Raw genomic sequence first — 18356 nt, 5'->3', positions numbered from 1 at the left:
AAACGGGTAAAATACCACTGAAAACAAACCCACCCGTCCTTTCCAGGCCTGCTTTATCCCTCAGAAGGGAGCAAAAAAAGGCCAAGCCCGATGTTTTTCCCCCTTGACAGATGGGAAAGTGGGCACAGCTGGCAATCTCTCTGCACCCTCCAGCTGTGTGAGCTTCCCCTTTAGCTCTGACACTCTGTTATGATTCCTCAAGGCTTTCCAGTATCGGATACTCCTGTGTGCCTCAAAGCAGCAGTGGGGACAGCCATTAGTGCTCCTAATGTTAACCTGCCCTCTTTACAATCTAGCTGTAGTAGTTGGTTCTGTGGTGTCCTGTGGCAAGGAGTTCCACAGGATGATAAAAAATGAGGAATAAGGAAGCATTTCCTGTTATTAGGTCTGTATTCCTCTCCCTCCCCCCCGCAATTTTGTATTATATAACAAAGGTAAAAGGCAGGACTGATCCATTCTCAGTCTTCAGTTGAGTTAAAGGAGTAATTCCACCAGCTGGCAGCAGTAGTAGGCTCTTATCCTCTCTGGGAACTAGCCACTAGAATAGGACGTGGCACACACTTGATGAGTGTGTGCCATGAGCAAGGTCTGGATTGAAGCTGCCCGCAGAGCCCCCTCTCCATTGGCCTCATGCCAACCGTCTGGGTTTGTTCCAGGGAGTTCACCAAGGAGCGTGAGAAGGCCAAGTCATGGGGCACGTTCCAGAAGCTGCGGGAGAAGCAGCAGCTGGAGGAGGATCTGAAGGGCTACATGGACTGGATCACCCATGCCGAAGTCATGGACAGCCACCGGGCCAGGGGAGAAGGTACCATCCTCACCTGGGCAAAGCCAGGCAGGACACGCCCAGGCCTGGCTTCCCTCTCGCTTCTGGAGAATGGTTAAATCCTCCACCGGGGAGGGGGGGGGGGTGTCTGTGGGATGAGCGGGGTGGGAGGCTGGGGGAAGGTGTGCACTTGCTCCTAGTTTACTCATTGAGGGAGGCTGCCCCTCCCTTGACATTATCCAGGTTCAAGGATTAGAAGCTGCTTCAGACCCGCCAGAGATGAAGAGTTTTTGGAGAGGAAAGACAGTCTTATGGCATAGGACAGGCCAAGGTCTTGGGAAGCCTGTAGGCTGTTCCTGGCTCTGCCACTGACTTACTGGGTGACCTCAGGCAAGTCACTTCACCAATCCGTGCCTCCGTTTCCCCATGTGTAGTGGGATGTACTAACACTTGCCCATTTTGGGCTGAAATTAGTCACATATGCTAAGGGCTTTTGAGAACCTGAAGTGGAAGTTGCTATAGAAGAGAGTTATTGGCCCCCTTCCCCATTACCTCCCTGGGATGCTGTTATGTGCTTGGATATAATCCCTTGGCTCTTTGTTTAGTCTGTGGGGCATTTTACACAGCTGTGGAGCTATATGTAATGATCACAATTCTGAACGCCATCGCTGGTCCCCTGCTCTCTATTGCCACCGGTTACACTCCCGTGGTGTCTAGTATCGCTCCATTTCTTCGCACATTACGATGCCAAAAAAACCCTCCTTCCCAAACTTGTTCTCTTGAGCGCGGACATGTCTCTTGAGGAGGTTTGTGTCTCTTAGGGAGTTATTAGATGGGAACCCTTCCTTTGCAGATGTGCTTCTCAGGGTATACCTACACTGCAATCACTTTCATCTAGCCAGCTCGGTCACCAGAGTGGGTGAAGCCGCAATAGCCCCGTGAGTGATTATGCGCCGATTTCACCGCTCCAGTATCGGAGCTAGTGAGATTAAAGTTTGCTCGGGTGCATCTGCACAAGCTGCGATCACACCTCCGATTGCAGTGTGGACATACCCTTAGAGTTCCCCTTCCCTCCCCGGTGGGAATCCATTGCCGACGTCCCCATGTGTCTCTTGAGGGGGTCCCCAGCTCACTGAAGATCTCTCTCTTTCATAGGGATGCTGCCATCAGAGGAAGGGGGTTCAGAGACCGAGAGCCTTTATGAAATTGAGGGCATGAACAAATGGATTCTCTTCTTGTGAGTATACACACACACACACACACAGAGTCTCTCTCTCTCCTGCCTGATCCTGACTCTCCTGCTCTTGGAATCAATCCTGTTGTAAGAGCCCCTATCGGAAGAGCTGGTAGTTTTGTTGGGGGGGGGGGGGATACACCATGTTCAGTGCAGCCCACACAAAGGTGGATTTGGCTATGTCCGGCTCTGGAAAAAGGCTAGTTCAGGTGGTATCCCACCTCTTCTTTTGGGGGGCCATGCGTCAAGCTCCTCTCCACTATCCCTCCTCCTACCCAGCACACCCCAGGGCTCTGGGAACTGCGTGAGTGGTGTCAGGAAATCCAAGGTCATTCCAACTGATGAACAGGTGAGGCCAGCGCACTCTTTAAGGGGCAGTGTCCTCTCCAGAGCATGCACAGGACCGGCCGCCATGCGGAAGGGAAGGCATCTCATGGATCCTGCGCTGGGCGAGCAGCCCGGACACCTGGGTTCTATTCCTTGGGCAAGTGCCTTAGTTTCACCATCTGTAAAATGGGGATAAATGAAGCACACTTCCCCAGGGCTTTGAAACAAGTTGTTCATTAACACACCAGCGTCTCCTTTGTTACCCTGGTGCATCCCCATTTGGCGTCGTGGTGATTGAGTGGGGACTTTGACCCCGTGCTGGTAATAGTTTGGGATGGAGGAAAGGTGGTAGAGAGGGGCAAAGCGGTATCCCTGCCTGCAGAACCCCTCTCCTATGCATTTGCGTGGGTCCATAGGAGCTGGTGGGCAGGGCGCTTTGCAATGACTCTGCCCTCTGGGGCTGGGTGCTGGGGGGGCAGGGAGCCCTGAAGTCCCCCCTCTTGGCCCATCTCTCTAGCCGGCAGTGGAGGTGATGGAACCGCCTGTTCCGCAGGAAGTGCCGCGAGGTGGTGAAGTCCAAGTTTTTCTATTGGCTGGTGATCCTGCTCATCTCGCTGAACACCCTGTCAATCGCCTCCGAGCATCACTGGCAGCCCGAGTGGCTGACCCATGTGCAAGGTGAGCAGGGCGGCCCGGGGCTGGGGAGCCGCTGCCGGTTCAGTGCATCCATGGGCGGGCGTGCGCACACGCCTGCCCACACGTGAACACCCACATAGACACCCACACACACCAACGCACATACGTGCATGCGCCTGCGCACCACACACACACGCAAAAGTGCATGCACACCCCCGTGCCTGTGTGCACATGTAGTTTCCTCCCGGTCTTGTGTTTCCCCTCCTGCGCACAGACCCACCTCTTGCTGGGGTGGGGAAGGGAGCGTTCTGCTGCCTCTGCTCAGGGCTAGGAGCTGGGCAGGTAAGTGTGAGTCAGGCTCCTCTTCCTCCCTGCTGCACTGCCCCAGGATCGTAGGCTGGGGGGGAGGGAGGCAGCAGGGGGTGTAGTGAGAGGGCGGAGGAGGATGTGGTCTCATGAGCAGCTGCTAGTGGCCATCGGGGGATCTGCCGCCTCAGTCCAGAGCGCTGACTGGCTGGGTTCGCTGCTTGCAGACAGCGCCAACCGGGTGCTGCTGGCGCTCTTTGCGGCCGAGATGCTGCTGAAGATGTACGCGCTGGGCCTGCGCCAGTACTTCATGTCCCTCTTCAACCGCTTCGACTGCTTCGTGGTGTGCGTCGGCATCCTGGAGATTATCCTGGTGGAGATCAACGTCATGTCACCCCTGGGCATCTCCGTCCTGCGGTGCATTCGCCTGCTGAGGATCTTCAAGATAACCAGGTGGGGGCACCTCTCCCCAGGGCCTGGGGTCAGGCAGTACAGGCAGGGGGGCTTGCACTGGGAGGCTGGGCAGTCCTTACCCCTTCTGAGGCCTCAGGCATGACTACAACTATGAGCTGCCAGAGGCTGAGGAAGGGGAACTGGTGAGTTCTCTGGCCTCTGTGTGGCCAGGGTCAGGATACCTAGTGTCTGTTTACAACTCTGGGAGGGGAGTGGGGTCTAGTGGTTAGAGCAAGGGCTTAGGAGTCAGGACTCCTGGGTTCTATCCCAGCCACAGGAGGGGGGTGGGGTCTAGTGGTTAGAGCAGGGAGGCTGGGAGTCAGGACTCCTGGGTTCTGTTCCCAGCTCTGGGAGGGGAGTGGGGTCTAGTGGGTCAAAGCAGGGGGCGGGGAGCCAGGACTCCTGGGTTCTCTCCCTGGTCTGGGAGGGGAGGGGGGTCTAGTGGATCAGAGCAGGGGAGGTGGAGGGCTGGGACACAGAACTCTGGGGCTCTAATCTGATACTGACTCACCGCTATCAGCCCCCAGCTGATCAGGCTGTCCTGTGAGTGGTGGGGCAAACCACACTCTGAGGGTATGTCTACACTTACCCGGTAGTTCTGCGGCGAGCGATCGAACTTCTGGGTTCGACTTATCGCGTCTTGTCTGGACGCGATAAGTCGAACCAGGAAGTGCTCGCCGTCGACTGCGGTACTCCAGCTAGACGAGAGGAGTACCGCGGAGTCGACGGGGGAGCCTGCCTGCCGCGTGTGGACCGAGGTAAGTTCGAACTAAGGTACTTCGAACTTCAGCTACGTTATTCACGTAGCTGAAGTTGCGTACCTTAGTTCGAATTAGGGGGTTAGTGTAGACCTGGCCTAAGTAGTTACCTGCGGCCCTGCTGGAAGGAGGGCGTGGAGAGTGCAGGGTCTGAGCCCTCCTGCCACGAGACAAACCAGCAGCTCAGCCTGTCCTTTGGGACCCAGCGAGGCTCCTCCCAGCTACCCGGAGCAGGAGCAGGAACCTGCTCTGCCAGAGGGGTCCCGGAGACACAACAGAGCTGGGAGCTGAGAATGCCACAGGATTCATGAACCTCACTTCCCTAGGTTGGGATATTTGGTGGCAATAATGAAAATGGGGGGAAGCTGGGCATGGGGTTTACCTGGCTCCTCAGATCTATCTAGGTAGGTACTTATCTGCCCTCATCACCATAACATCAGAGCAACGGATTCCTCCTCACGCCCCCTGTGCGGCAGGGCAGCATCCTTATTCCTGTTTCATGCATGGGGAACGGAGGCACGGAGGGGCTAAGTGCCAGGCCCATGGTTGCACAAGACATCTGTGGCGAAGCCAGGAACTGAGTACTAGGATGTGTTTCCTAATGGAGAGCACACTTGAATGGGAATCAGGAGACGTGGCTTCTACTCCCAGCTCTGCCACTGGCCTGCTGGGGGACCTGGGGCAAGTCATAACCCTTCCCAGTGCCTCAGTTTCCCCACTTGTGAGATGGGGACAAGGAATCTGGCCTCCTTTGCAAAGCACTTTGAGATCTACTGATGAAAAACTGCACAGAAGAGCTAGGCAATATTCTTATCATCTCCTGTCTAACACCTGGTCCCAGGACCACACGGGAGACATTTGGCCAAGCGGAGATGAGATGATGGAGTGTCCCCCTCGAACTGAGCAGGGCATTCCCCTCATCACCCTGCCCCCCATTTCTGCTTGTGCGCCCCAGCGGCGCCCCTCGACGTAAGCAGCCTGTGTGCCTCTCCTCACGCTAGGTACTGGACCTCTCTGAGCAACCTGGTGGCATCCCTGCTAAACTCGGTCCGCTCCATCGCCTCCCTGCTCCTCCTCCTCTTCCTCTTCATCATCATCTTCTCCCTGCTGGGGATGCAGCTCTTCGGCGGGAAGTTCGACATTGAAGACATGGAGGTGCAGCGCAGCACCTTCGATAACTTCCCCCAGGCGCTCATCAGTGTCTTCCAGGTACGGGGCATGGGGTGCAGTGGGCATCAATCCCGCTGGTCTAACGCATAGAGGAGGGGCTGAAGTCAGGATACCTGGGTTCTTTTTTGGGCTCTGGGGGACAGTGTGACTTAGTGGTTAGAGCAGGGAACAAGAAGTCAGGACTCCTGGGTTCTGTTCTTTCTGGTCCAGTGGAATGGTTCTACCTGACCTGTTCTTTCACTCACCCCGTCTCCCAGATCCTGACCGGAGAAGACTGGAATTCAATCATGTACAATGGGATCATGGCTTATAAAGGGTCCTCCTTCCCCGGCGTGCTGGTATGCATTTACTTCATCATCCTCTTTGTCTGCGGGAACTGTATCCTCTTTCTAGTCAGTTGGGGAGTAACAGCTGGGCGTTTTCTTGTCTTATCCAGCACAGTCACATCTAGGTTCAAGTACACATCGGGGAAGGGCTATGGGGCTGGGTATGGTATGTTCAGACATCATAGTACCAGGAGTGAGGGAAATGGTGAAACAGGAGTGGGGGTTAAAAGGGATGAAAAAATCAGTTGGGTAGCTCTCTTGGTCTCATGGCTTTGGATCCCACTGCTAACACCAACAGAGATTCACTGGTGACAGCCAAGCGGCAGCTGTCATGGGTACACAGAGGGCTCGTTGCTGAACCTGGGGTTCTCCCCAGCTGCCTGCGTACATTGCTTAGTGTCACCACACAGGCTCTCGCTAAGCCTGGGCCATGGAAGGGACTCATTCCTTACATGCTCATATGCTCCTTACATTCCTTACATGCTCCCTAAGCTCCTTAGCCCCACCCCCTCTCAGATATCCTGCTCAATGTCTTCCTGGCCATCGCTGTGGACAATCTGGCCGAGGCCGAGAGCCTGACGTTGGCCCAGAAAGCCAAAGCCGAGGAGAAGAAGCGGAGGAAAATGTCCAGGTCGGTGCTGCTCTCTGCTGCTTAAAAGTGGGAACCCCCAAGGGCCCAGGGCTTGCAAATCAGTGTGAGCTGCTGGTCTTGGGCATCATCTCAGCAGCATTCATTGCGTCTCTGCCATGGCCTCACTCCTCACCTCTCCTTTTCAGTTCCCCTGTCCAGAAGTTACCCAGAGAAATCTGAGGAGGAAAAGCTCCTGCTGGCCAAGAAGCTGGAGCAGAAAGCCAAGGCTGAAGGAATCCCCACCACAGCCAAGGTCAGTGCCGCGACCCCTCTGAGCTCGTCTGAACAAATGTCTAGGGGAACTTTCCCTGGCAGTTGAGGAGTACGGTACCGAGCAGTAATGTCTTCCCATTATTTGTTCTGTCGTGCATGAAAGGTGGATGGCCATGGGGGGAGGGAGGGAGATTTCCCCAGGGCCCACCGAATGACTGGGGACAAAATCCTGAGCTTCAGCAGACGCATCTCCAGAGACTTGTAGCAAGACATCCATTCTGTATGCCCTGTAGGCCCATTCCTCTGATGAGCGAGCCTGCTTTCCCTGCCCCTCCCAAAATGCGTGGCTGGGGGACGGGGAGTGGGACTCAGTGGGTACAGGCCCAGGATCAAAGGTCCTGTATCAAAGGACTGTCTCGGTGGAGTTTCCACTCAAGATCTTTCTACACACACGTGTTCACAGACACACACACATGTAGGGCCCGTCAGAGGCCCTTGTCCAACTGGCCAGTGATCCTGGCTCCCCTGCCTCGTGTTGTTTATTATTAATTATTTCTATTATGGTAGCGCCTAGGAGCAGTGGCAGATTAGTCACTGGGCCCGGGGCCCCAGCCAACTGGGGGGCCCCCGGAAAAAATCTGCCGGTGGCAGCGAAAGCCTGGAGCTGCGGCCGCCGGGCGGGTGAGGCTGGAAAGCCCCCACGCACTGACCCTGTTCCATAGCAGAAGTGTTGGGCAGGGGAAGCCCCCTCCACAGCAGCCAGACCCTGGTCCCACAGAGAAGCACGGGGGTGGCGGGGGAAGCCTCAGCATCCAGACCCTGGGACTGAAGGAGCTCTCACACCCTGCTGTGGCCCCAGGGCCGTGGCACGGGACAGAGCTTCTTGGTCTTGGGGCGCAGTGGGGGGGGCAGAAAGGAGCAAAAGGGGTTGTGGGGCTGCAGTGGGGGGGCAGAATGAGGAGGACCCTGGGTGGAACAGGGGTGGGCCCCAGGGGAAGGGGCAGAAAGGGGTGGGGCTTTGGGTGGGGCCACAGGCAGAAGGGGTGGGGAGGGGCCCCCCACTTGCTCTGGCCCAAGGCCCCAGGGAACCTTAATCCACCTCTGCCTAGGAGCCTCCATCGTGGGTCAGAGCCCCATTGTGCCAGGCACTGTACAAACACAGAACAAACAGATGGCTCCTGCCCCAATGGGAGATCGGGGGAGCTCTCCCTGCCTCTCGCCTGCAGCATTGTCCCGCTGGCCTGGGGAAGGCTGGCACGCAGAGCCCTGGCAGTGCCACGGGTGGTGTTTCCGGGATGCTCAGCTAGTCGCCTCTCTCTCTCCTTCTCAGTTAAAAGTGGACGAGTTTGAATCAAACGTGAATGAGATCAAAGACCCCTACCCTTCTGCTGACTTCCCAGGTAAGGCTCTGGCTTGATCCTTGCCTCCAGCCGGAGAGATTGAGGGAGCGATGGAAAGGGTTGGGGTGGCTTGCAGAGAGAAATCCCATTGGAGGGCTCTGGTCCCAAGAGTGCAGCTCAGCTAGTGGCTTATTACGATGCAGAAAGCCACATGGTTTGTTTCCAGCAGACGCCGAGCTGGAATAAACTCTGTGCAGTTCTCTGCAGCACTTGGTCTGTGTATGAGGGTAGGGGCGTGATCAGGGAGTTCTACCTCTCTCTGGGGAGGATACCAGACTCTGCACATGCCTCTTCCATTGCTTGTGGGGTGTTACTTGCCTCACTGACGGGTGAGTCCTGCTGGCCACTAGGGGGCGCACTAGGAGACATAAGATGGGGGACCCCCCACACACACTGAGAACAATGGGAGCTGGGAGCTGGGTTTGGCCAGGAGGATTTGAAGTCAAGACGTCGGGGGATACCCCAGGGTTTTGTCCTATGGGTCTCTAATGGCAAGCAGCATCTTGCTCCACAGCGGGAGTGTGAGTACCCCCAGGGGCTGTGGGGTGCGAGGGGAGCCACAGCCCTTCATCTAACTGTGGTGGCCACAGTCTCTCTGCCCAGCATAAAAGGAAACATGGCCAGATGTCAGGTTCCTGATCCCTGCATGGAGGGTCAGAGCTGTTCTGCTGACTCATCCTGCAGTTGGACCACGGGGGTCTCATCATCCCCAACTCCGGATGGTTAAGGAAACAATCCCTCATTGGCTGCCCAGGATGGAGAGGGGCCAAGTGATCCTTTTCTACCTCTAAGTTTCAGCTTCTGCTAAGTTGTTTTTTGGCTGCTGCTAAGTGAATGACCCCAACATGCGAGCTCAAAGTGACTGACTATGTTTCCCTCCCTCTGGCTGCTCCACAGGTGACGATGAGGAAGATGAGCCCGAAATCCCCAAGCCCTCGGCCACGCCCCCTGGCAGAGCTGCAGCTCAAGGAGAAAGCAGTACCCATGCCCGAAGCCAGTGCCTTCTTCATCTTCAGCCCAACCAACAAGTAGGTGCTGCTTCTCCTCCCATCTGTCAGAAACCCAGCAGTGATCAGCGAGGATAGAACCTGGAACCTCCCGACTGAGCTATAAAGTAACACCTTTAACTATAATGGGCTGTTACAGCCTCTGGAGCCAGCTGTGCCCACAAGCTGTCCCAGGGTAGAAGCATGCCGGGCACACAGAATGAGGGGTGCCACCCCCGAGACTCACGCAGGGATCTCCCCAGCTGCACCACTCCCCAAGCTCTAACCTGGGCTGTCACTCAGCCCCTTGGAGCTGACAATGCTTTGACTGCCTGCCTCCCCTCTCTCCTTTCCCCAGGATCCGAGTGCTGTGCCACCGAATCGTCAACGCCACCTGGTTCACCAACTTCATCCTGCTCTTCATCCTGCTCAGCAGCGTCTCCCTGGCGGCTGAGGATCCCATCCGGCCTGTGTCCTTCAGGAACAAGGTTCCCAGGATGGGCTGTTGGGGAAAGCAGTTTGAGCCACCAGAAACGTGCAGCTTCAGGGGAGCTGCTTGCCAGGCTATTGCCTTGTGCCCAAGGAGAGTTTAGTGCAGGGGATGAGGAATCAGGAGTCCTTGGTTCTTTTCCTGGCTCTGGAAGGAAAACCTGTTCCAGGGCTGCAGCAGGGGATTCTGGGTTCTCATTCCTGGCCTGGTACTAACTTTACTTTGTGGCCCTGGGCAAGTCACTTCCTCTCTGTGCCTCACCATCCCAGTCTGTAGCAGAGGGATAATAAAGCTGCCCTGTGAGGTTACATTCGTTCCCCGCTGGGATCTGCTCGGCCCCTGTGGTGCAGGGAGCGGTAGGGATGCCCGCAGAGCAGTCCATTGCCCTGTGAAGCACTCGGAGACCCCACAAGTGTGGATGGAGTTATTCATCAGAACTCCACAGCTGGAGGTGGGCCATTGGGCAGGGTGCAGAGGTGGCACCGAGCATTCGTGCTCTCAGGCGCTCGGCTGGCTGGTTCTTGCTCACGTGCTCAGGGTCCAACCGATCACCATATTTGGGGTCAGGAAGGAGTTTCCCCCCAGGTCACACCGGCTGGCATCTTGGGGCTGGCTGGTTTTGCCTTCCTCTGGGGCACAGATCACTTGCAAGGACCCGCTGGGTATGTCTCAATAAAACAAATCCCTGCCATTGCAGGGGCCTGAGCCATTGGTGGGCCCCTCGATCACTGGACTGCTGGCTCAGGTTTCTGTGGAAACCTCAGCAGCGTGGGGCACACAGCTGAGGTAAAATGGGACTGCTCTAAAAAACTGGAATCAGGACTCCTGGCTTCTGCCCCTAGCACTGCCACTAACTGCCTGTGTGATCACTGGCAAGTCACTTAACATCACTCTGTGCCTCAGTTTCCCCACCTTTAAATTGTCTTGGATTGTAATACTGTGGATGTACAGAGCCTTTCATCTGAGGACCCCAAAGCACTGTCACTAACCTCGTTTTACACATAGGGAAACTGAGGCCTGGAGAGGGGAAATTACTTGCCCAAGGTCACCCAGCTAGATGCTTACAGAGCTGGGAAAAGAACCCAGGAATCCTGACACCTTAGGCCATGGTCCTTTCCCAGAACCAGGAATTGAACCCAGGAGTCCTGACCCTAAATCGCCAGCATTAACCACTAGAACACTGACTGGCGAGGCCACATCTGGAGTACTTTGTCCAGTTTTGGGCCCCCCACTACAGAAGGGATGTGGACAAATTGGAGAGAGTCCAGCGGAGGGCAATGAAAATGATCAGGGGGCTGGGGCACATGACTTACGAGGAGAGGCTGAGGGAACTGGGCTTATTTAGTCTGCAGAAGAGAAGAGTGAGAGGGGATTTGATAGCAGCCTTCAACTACCTGAACAAGGGTTCCAAAGAGGATGAAGCTCGGCTGTTCTCAGTGGTGGCAGATGACAGAACAAGGAGTAATGGTCTCAAGTTGCAGTGGGAGAGGTCTAGGTTGGATATTAGGAAAACCTATTTCACTAGGAGGGTGGTGAAGCACTGGAATGGGTTCCCTAGGGAGGTGGTGGAATCTCCATCCTTAGTGGTTTTTAAGTTCCGGCTTGACACAGCCCTGTCTGGGATGATTTAGTTGGGGTTGTTCCTGCTCTGAGCAGGGGGTAGGACTTGATGACCTCCTGAGGTCCCTTCCAACCCTAATCTTCTATGATTCTATGAACACTCTCCCCTCCCAAAGATGGGAACAGTAGCTAGGAATCCTGGCTCCCGGGCTCTAACCCTTGGACTGCTGTGCTCTGCCAAGGATAATCCTTTCCTGACTGCTGTGGGGGCTGGGAGGCTTAATTCATTAGTGTCGTAAAGATGCTGGTGCGAAAGGAGCAGTCACAGTGCAAAGCATGTATGTATTATTGTTGTATTTATTATTAGCACCAGGTGTGCAGTTTCCATTCAGCGGGGCAGTGTGCCGTCTGTCTGCCAAAGCTCCCGGTTGTAGGACGTTCAAATAACATCTGGTCTCCCGAGTTACCAAAACCTCTGCCTGATTTTTATCTTCAGATTCTGGGATATTTTGACATCGGCTTCACCCCCGTGTTCACAGTTGAAATAGTCCTGAAGGTGAGTCACACCCCATCTTTCTGGAGACGGTGCATAATGGGGTGATGCCGTGAGGGGAGCCGCTGATCGGGGCAGAGCAGAGGCAGGCGTCAGAAGTGGCTGCAGTGAATGGGGAATCTTTGATTGAGGCTGCTGCACACAGACAGACACTGGGGGGGTCGCTGGCCAGCCTGTGTCACTTACTGTCACCACTAGGACGGCCACCTCCGTACAGCTGGTCAGCACATTTTCCTCAAACGTTTTTCGTTAGTTTCTCCAAAACTGAAATTTGTCATGAAATTGTGTTGATTCTGACAAAAATTCCTGCCAAAAAAAAGAGGTTTGGAAATATTCAAAATGTTGTTTAGAATTTGATGTCCTTTCTTTTTTCATGTTTACATTATTTCATACCATGGCAGGAGTAACAGCACATAATAGGTTTCCATCAATACGAACTAGCAACTGCCATTAATGTACGCCCATAATATGCCCTATTACTGTGACATGTCATAATATAATAGAAATTAGTGCTGTCAATTAATCGCAGTTAACTCATGCGATTAAATAAAAAAATCACGATTAGTCGCAGTTTTAATCGCACTGTTAATCAATAGAATGCCACTTGAAATTTGTTAAATATTTGTGGATGTTTTTCTACATTTTCAAATATATTGATTTCAATTACAACACAGAATACAAAGTGTACAGTGCTCACTTTATATTATTTTTGATTACAGATATTTGCACTGTAAAAATGATAAATAAAAGAAATAGTATTTTTGAGTTCACCTCATACAAGTACTGGAGTGCAATCTCTTTATTGTGAAAATGCAACTTACAAATGTAGATTTTTTTGGTTCCATAATTGCATTCAAAAACAAAACAATGCAAAACTTTAGAGCAGGGGTGGCCAACCTGTGGCTCCGGAGCCACATGCAGCTCTTCAGAAGTTAATATGCAGCTCCTTGTATAGGCACCGACTCCGGGGCTGGAGCTACAGGCGCCAACTTTCCAATGTGTTGGGGGGTGCTCACTGCTCAACCCCTGGCTCTGCCACAGGCCCTGCCCCCACTCCACCCCTTCCCGCGCCCTTCCTTGAGCCTGCTGTGCCCTCGTTCCTCCCCAGAGCCTCCTGTATGCCACGAAACAGCTGATTGGGAGGTGCGGGGAGGGAGGGGGAGGCGCTGATCGGCGGGGCTGCTGGTGGGCGGGAGGTGGGGGGGGAGCTGATGGGGGGCTGCTGACATATTACTGTGGCTCTTTGGCAATGTACATTGGTAAATTCTGGCTCCTTCTCAGGCTCAGGTTGGCCACCCTTGCTTTAGAGCAGTGGTTCTCAAACCTTTTTTACTGGTGACCCCTTTCACATAGGAAGTTTCTGAGTGCGACCCCCATTATAAATTAAGAACACTTTTTTATATATTTAACACCATTATAAATGCTGGAGGCAAAGCGGGGTTTGGGATGGAGGTTGACAGCTCACAACCCCCCATGTAATAACCTTGTGACCCCCTGAGGGGTCCCAAACCCCAGTTTGAGAACCCCTGCTTTAGAGCCTACAAGTCCACTCAATCCTACTTCTTGTTCAGCCAATCACTCAGACAAAAAAGGTTTCAAAGTAACAGCCGTGTTAGTCTGTATCCGCAAAAAGAACAGGAGTACTTGTGGCACCTTAGAGACTAACAAATTTATTTCAGCACAAGCTTTCGTGGGCTACAGCTCACTTCTTCGGATGCATAGAATGGAACACACAGACAGAAGATATTTATACATACAGAGAACATGAAAAGGTGGAAGTATGCATACCAACTGTAAGAGGCCAATCGATTGAGATGAGCTATCAGCAGCAGAAGAAAAAAAATCTTTGAAGTGATAATCGAGATGACCCACAGAAGGTGTGAGGAGAACTTAACATGGGGGGAAAAAATTCAATTAGTGTAATGACCCAACCATTCCCAGTCTCTAAAGTTTGTTTACATTGACGGGAGATACTGCTGCCTGCTTCTTATTTACAATGTCACCAGAAAGTGAGAACAGGCGTTCACATGGCACTTTTGTAGCTGGCATTACAAAGTATTTATGTGCCAGATATGCTAAATATTCGTATGCCCCTTCATGCTTCAGCCACCATTCCAGAGGACAGGCTTCCATGCTGATGACGCTCGTTAAAAAAATAACAGGAGTACTTGTGGCACCTTAGAGACTAACAAATTTATTAGAGCATAAGCTTTCGTGGGCTACAACCCACTTCTTCGGATGCATATAGAGTGAAACATATATTGAGGAGATATATATACACACATACAGAGAGCATGAACAGGTGGGAGTTGTCTTACCAACTCTGAGAGGCCAATTAAGTAAGAGAAAAAAAACTTTTGAAGTGATAATCAAGATAGCTCAGTACAGACAGTTTGATAAGAAGCAAGTGTGAAAATACTTACAAGGGGAGATAGATTCAATGTTTGTAATGGCTCAGCCATTCCCAATCTTTATTTAATCCTGAGTTGATTGTGTCTAGTTTGCATATCAATTCCAGCTCAATTCTCTCCTCAGACCCTACGCTACCAGCATTCCTAGCTATCTTCGAGACACCACTGACTTCCTGAGGAAACTACAATCCATCGGTGATCTTCCAGAAAACACCATCCTGGCCACTATGGACGTAGAAGCCCTCTACACCAATATTCCACACAAAGATGGACTACAAGCTATCAGGAACAGTATCCCCGATAATGTCACAGCTAACCTGGTGGCTGAACTCTGTGACTTTGTCCTCACCCACAACTATTTCACATTTGGGGACAATATATACCTTCAAGTCAGCGGCACTGCTATGGGTACCCGCATGGCCCCACAGTATGCCAACATTTTTATGGCTGACTTAGAACAACGCTTCCTTAGCTCTCGTCCCCTAACGCCCCTACTCTACTTGCGCTACATTGATGACATCTTCATCATCTGGACCCATGGAAAAGAAGCCCTTGAGGAATTCCACCATGATTTCAATAATTTCCATCCCACCATCAACCTCAGCCTAGATCAATCCACACAAGCGGTCCATTTCCTGGACACTACTGTGCTAATAAGCGATGGTCACATAAATACCACCCTATACCGGAAACCTACTGACTGCTACACTTACCTACATGCCTCCAGCTTCCATCCAGGACACACCACACGATCCATTGTCTACAGCCAAGCTCTAAGATATAACCGCATTTGCTCCAATCCCTCAGATAGAGACAAGCACCTACAAGATCTCTATCAAGCATTCTTAAAACTACAATACCCACCTGCTGAAGTGAAAAAACAGATTGACAGAGCCAGACGAGTACCCAGAAGTCACCTCCTACAAGACAGGCCCAACAAAGAAAATAACAGAACACCACTAGCTGTCACCTTCAGCCCCCAACTAAAACCTCTCCAGCGCATCATCAGAGATCTACAACCTATCCTGAAAGATGATCCTTTACTCTCACAGATCTTGGGAGACAGACCTGTCCTCGCTTACAGACAACCCCCCAACCTAAAGCAAATACTCACCAGCAACCACACATCACTGAACAAAAACACTGACCCAGGAACCTATCCTTGTAACAAAGCCCGATGCCAACTCTGTCCACATATCTATTCAAGTGACATCATCATAGGGCCTAATCACATCAGCCATACCATCAGGGGCTCGTTCACCTGCACATCTACCAATGTGATATATGCCATCATGTGCCAGCAATGCCCCTCTGCCATGTACATTGGCCAAACCGGACAGTCTCTACGCAAAAGAATTAATGGACACAAATCTGACATCAGGAATCATAATACTCAAAAACCAGTGGGAGAACACTTTAACCTGTCTGGCCATTCTATGACAGACCTGCGGGTGGCTATCTTAAAACAGAAAAACTTCAAAAACAGACTCCAAGGAGAGACTGCTGAGCTGGAATTGATATGCAAACTAGACACAATCAACTCAGGATTAAATAAAGATTGGGAATGGCTGAGCCATTACAAACATTGAATCTATCTCCCCTTGTAAGTATTTTCACACTTGCTTCTTATCAAACTGTCTGTACTGAGCTATCTTGATTATCACTTCAAAAGTTTTTTTTCTCTTACTTAATTGGCCTCTCAGAGTTGGTAAGACAACTCCCACCTGTTCATGCTCTCTGTATGTGTGTATATATATCTCCTCAATATATGTTTCACTCTATATGCATCCGAAGAAGTGGGTTGTAGCCCACGAAAGCTTATGCTCTAATAAATTTGTTAGTCTCTAAGGTGCCACAAGTACTCCTGTTCTTTTTGCGGATACAGACTAACACGGCTGCTACTCTGAAACCTGTTAAAAAAATAATGCGTTAATAAAATTTGTGACTGAACTCCTTGGGGGAGAACTGTATGTCTCTGGCTCTGTTTTACCCGCATTCTGCCATATATCATGTTATAGCAGTCTCAGATGATGACCTAGCACATGTTGTTCATTTTAAGAACACTTTTGCTGCAGATTTGACAAAACGCAAAGAAGGTACCATGTGAGATTTCTAAAGATAGCTACAGCACTCAACCCAAGGTTTAAGAATCTGAAGTGCCTTCCAAAATCTGAGAGGGACAAGGTGTGGCACATGCTTTCGGAAGTCTTAAAAGTGCAATATTCTGATGCAGAAACTACAGAACCCGAACCACCAAAAAAGAAAATCAACCTTCTGCTAGTGGCATCTGACTCAGATTATGAAAATGAACATGCATCGGTCCACTCTGCTTTGGATTGTTATCAATCAGAACCCGTCATCAGCATGGACGCATGTCCTCTGGAATGGTGGATGAAGCATGAAGGGACATATGAATCTTTAGCGCATCTGGCATGTAAATAACTAGTGACGCCGGCTACAACAGTGCCATGAGAACACCTGTTCTCACTTTCAGGTGATATTGTAAATAAGAAGCGGGCAGCATTATCTCCTGCAAATGTAAACAAACTTGTTTGTCTGAGCGATTGGCTGAACAAGAAATAGGACTGAGTGGACTTGTAGGCTCTAAAGTTTTACATTGTTTTATTTTTGAATGCAGTTATTTTTTGTACATAATTCTACATTTTTAAGTTCAACTTTCATGATAAAGAGATTGCACTACAGTACTTGTACTGGGTGAATTGAAAAATACTATTTCATTTGTTTTTTACAGTGCAAGTATTTGTAATCAAAAATAAATATAAAGTGAGCAGTGTACACTTTGTATTCTGTGTTGTAATTGAAATCAATATATTTGAAAATGTAGAAAACATCCAAAAATATTTAAAGAAATGGTATTCTATTGTTTAACAGCAAGATTAATCAATATTAATTTTTTAAATTGCGATTAATGTTTTTAATCGCTTGACAGCCCTAGTAGAAATATTATTTTAATATAGTTTATTTTAAAACTTATTAAGGGCAGCTGCCACTTAGCATGGATTGAAACAGCTTCGCTTTTCTTTAAAATGTCTCCTGTTTGTGTTGTAATGAAATAGTTTGACACTGGAGTTACAATGCAAACAGCAGACGTTTTGACCTAGAAGAGAAGAGAAGATGTTTCAATCAGTGCTAAGTAGCAGCTGCCCTTAACTGTTTTAAAAATGCACAGATTAATCCATTCCAAGGCCAGAAGGGACCATTAGGATCATCTGGTTTGACCTACTATGTGACACAGACCATAGAACCTAGAGAATGCCTTTAGAAAAACATCCCCTCTTGATTTAAAAATTGTCAGTGGTGGAGTCTCCACCACGTCCCTGGGTAAATTGCTCCAATGATTAATTACCTTCACTGTAAACAATTTACACCTTCTTTCCAGTCTGAATTTGTCTAGTTTCAACTTCCAGCCATGGGACTATATTATGCCTTTCTCTGCTAGACTGAAGCACCCGTTATTAAATATTTAAAATAAAATCAATAGAATAATTAAACGATTATGTCATTTTACGACACCAGTAGTAGTAGTGTATGCCACAGGCATGTCATTAAATAATAGAAAAATAAAAATATTAAACAAACAAAAAAAGAAATAAAATAAAATAAAATAAAACAAAACAAAATTTCAGTGTTCCAGAACCAACATTTTTCAAAACTTCCATTTCATGCGATATTTTGAAAATATTTTTTTTGTTCCAATCGGGACCAAAACCAAATGATGATGTGTCGAAATTTCCCCCGAAACAGAAATGCTGAGTTTTGACCAGCTCTGCTCCTGAGTCCCGCCCTAGACTGAGCAGTCAGAGAAGGCCCTGCGGGCCGTGCTCTACTGTGGCCGGTTGGGCGCCCAGGGAAGCATTTGTTTAGTGGCTGTCAGCCCAGTTCCTAGGCCACAGGTGTCTGCGTGAGAAAAGCACCATCACAATTGGCAGCTGGGCCAAGAACGGGCTGTGGAGAATGAACTCCCTGGAGAGACTCCTGTGGGGTGGGGCTGAGGCTCGCTGGCTCGGTGGTACATGATAAGCTTCCTTTACTGTGCCTATTCTGTGGATCTAGAGAGGACTTAAGTGTCCAGGGCTCCAATCTGGCTTCTTTCATGAGCAGCAGTCACTAACAAGAAA

At 50.7% G+C, this 18356-nt stretch overlaps 1 pseudogene; it reads left to right on the top strand.

Moving 5' to 3' along the window:
- The window catches only part of LOC135884612 (voltage-dependent L-type calcium channel subunit alpha-1S-like), a 49187-nt pseudogene that overhangs the window by 17570 nt on the left and 13261 nt on the right, over nt 1-18356 (top strand).

This window comes from Emys orbicularis, chromosome 10 (genome assembly GCF_028017835.1).
Source record: "Emys orbicularis isolate rEmyOrb1 chromosome 10, rEmyOrb1.hap1, whole genome shotgun sequence".
NCBI classification, from domain to species: Eukaryota; Metazoa; Chordata; order Testudines; family Emydidae; genus Emys; species Emys orbicularis.
This window is presented reverse-complemented; position numbering and strand designations above follow the sequence as displayed.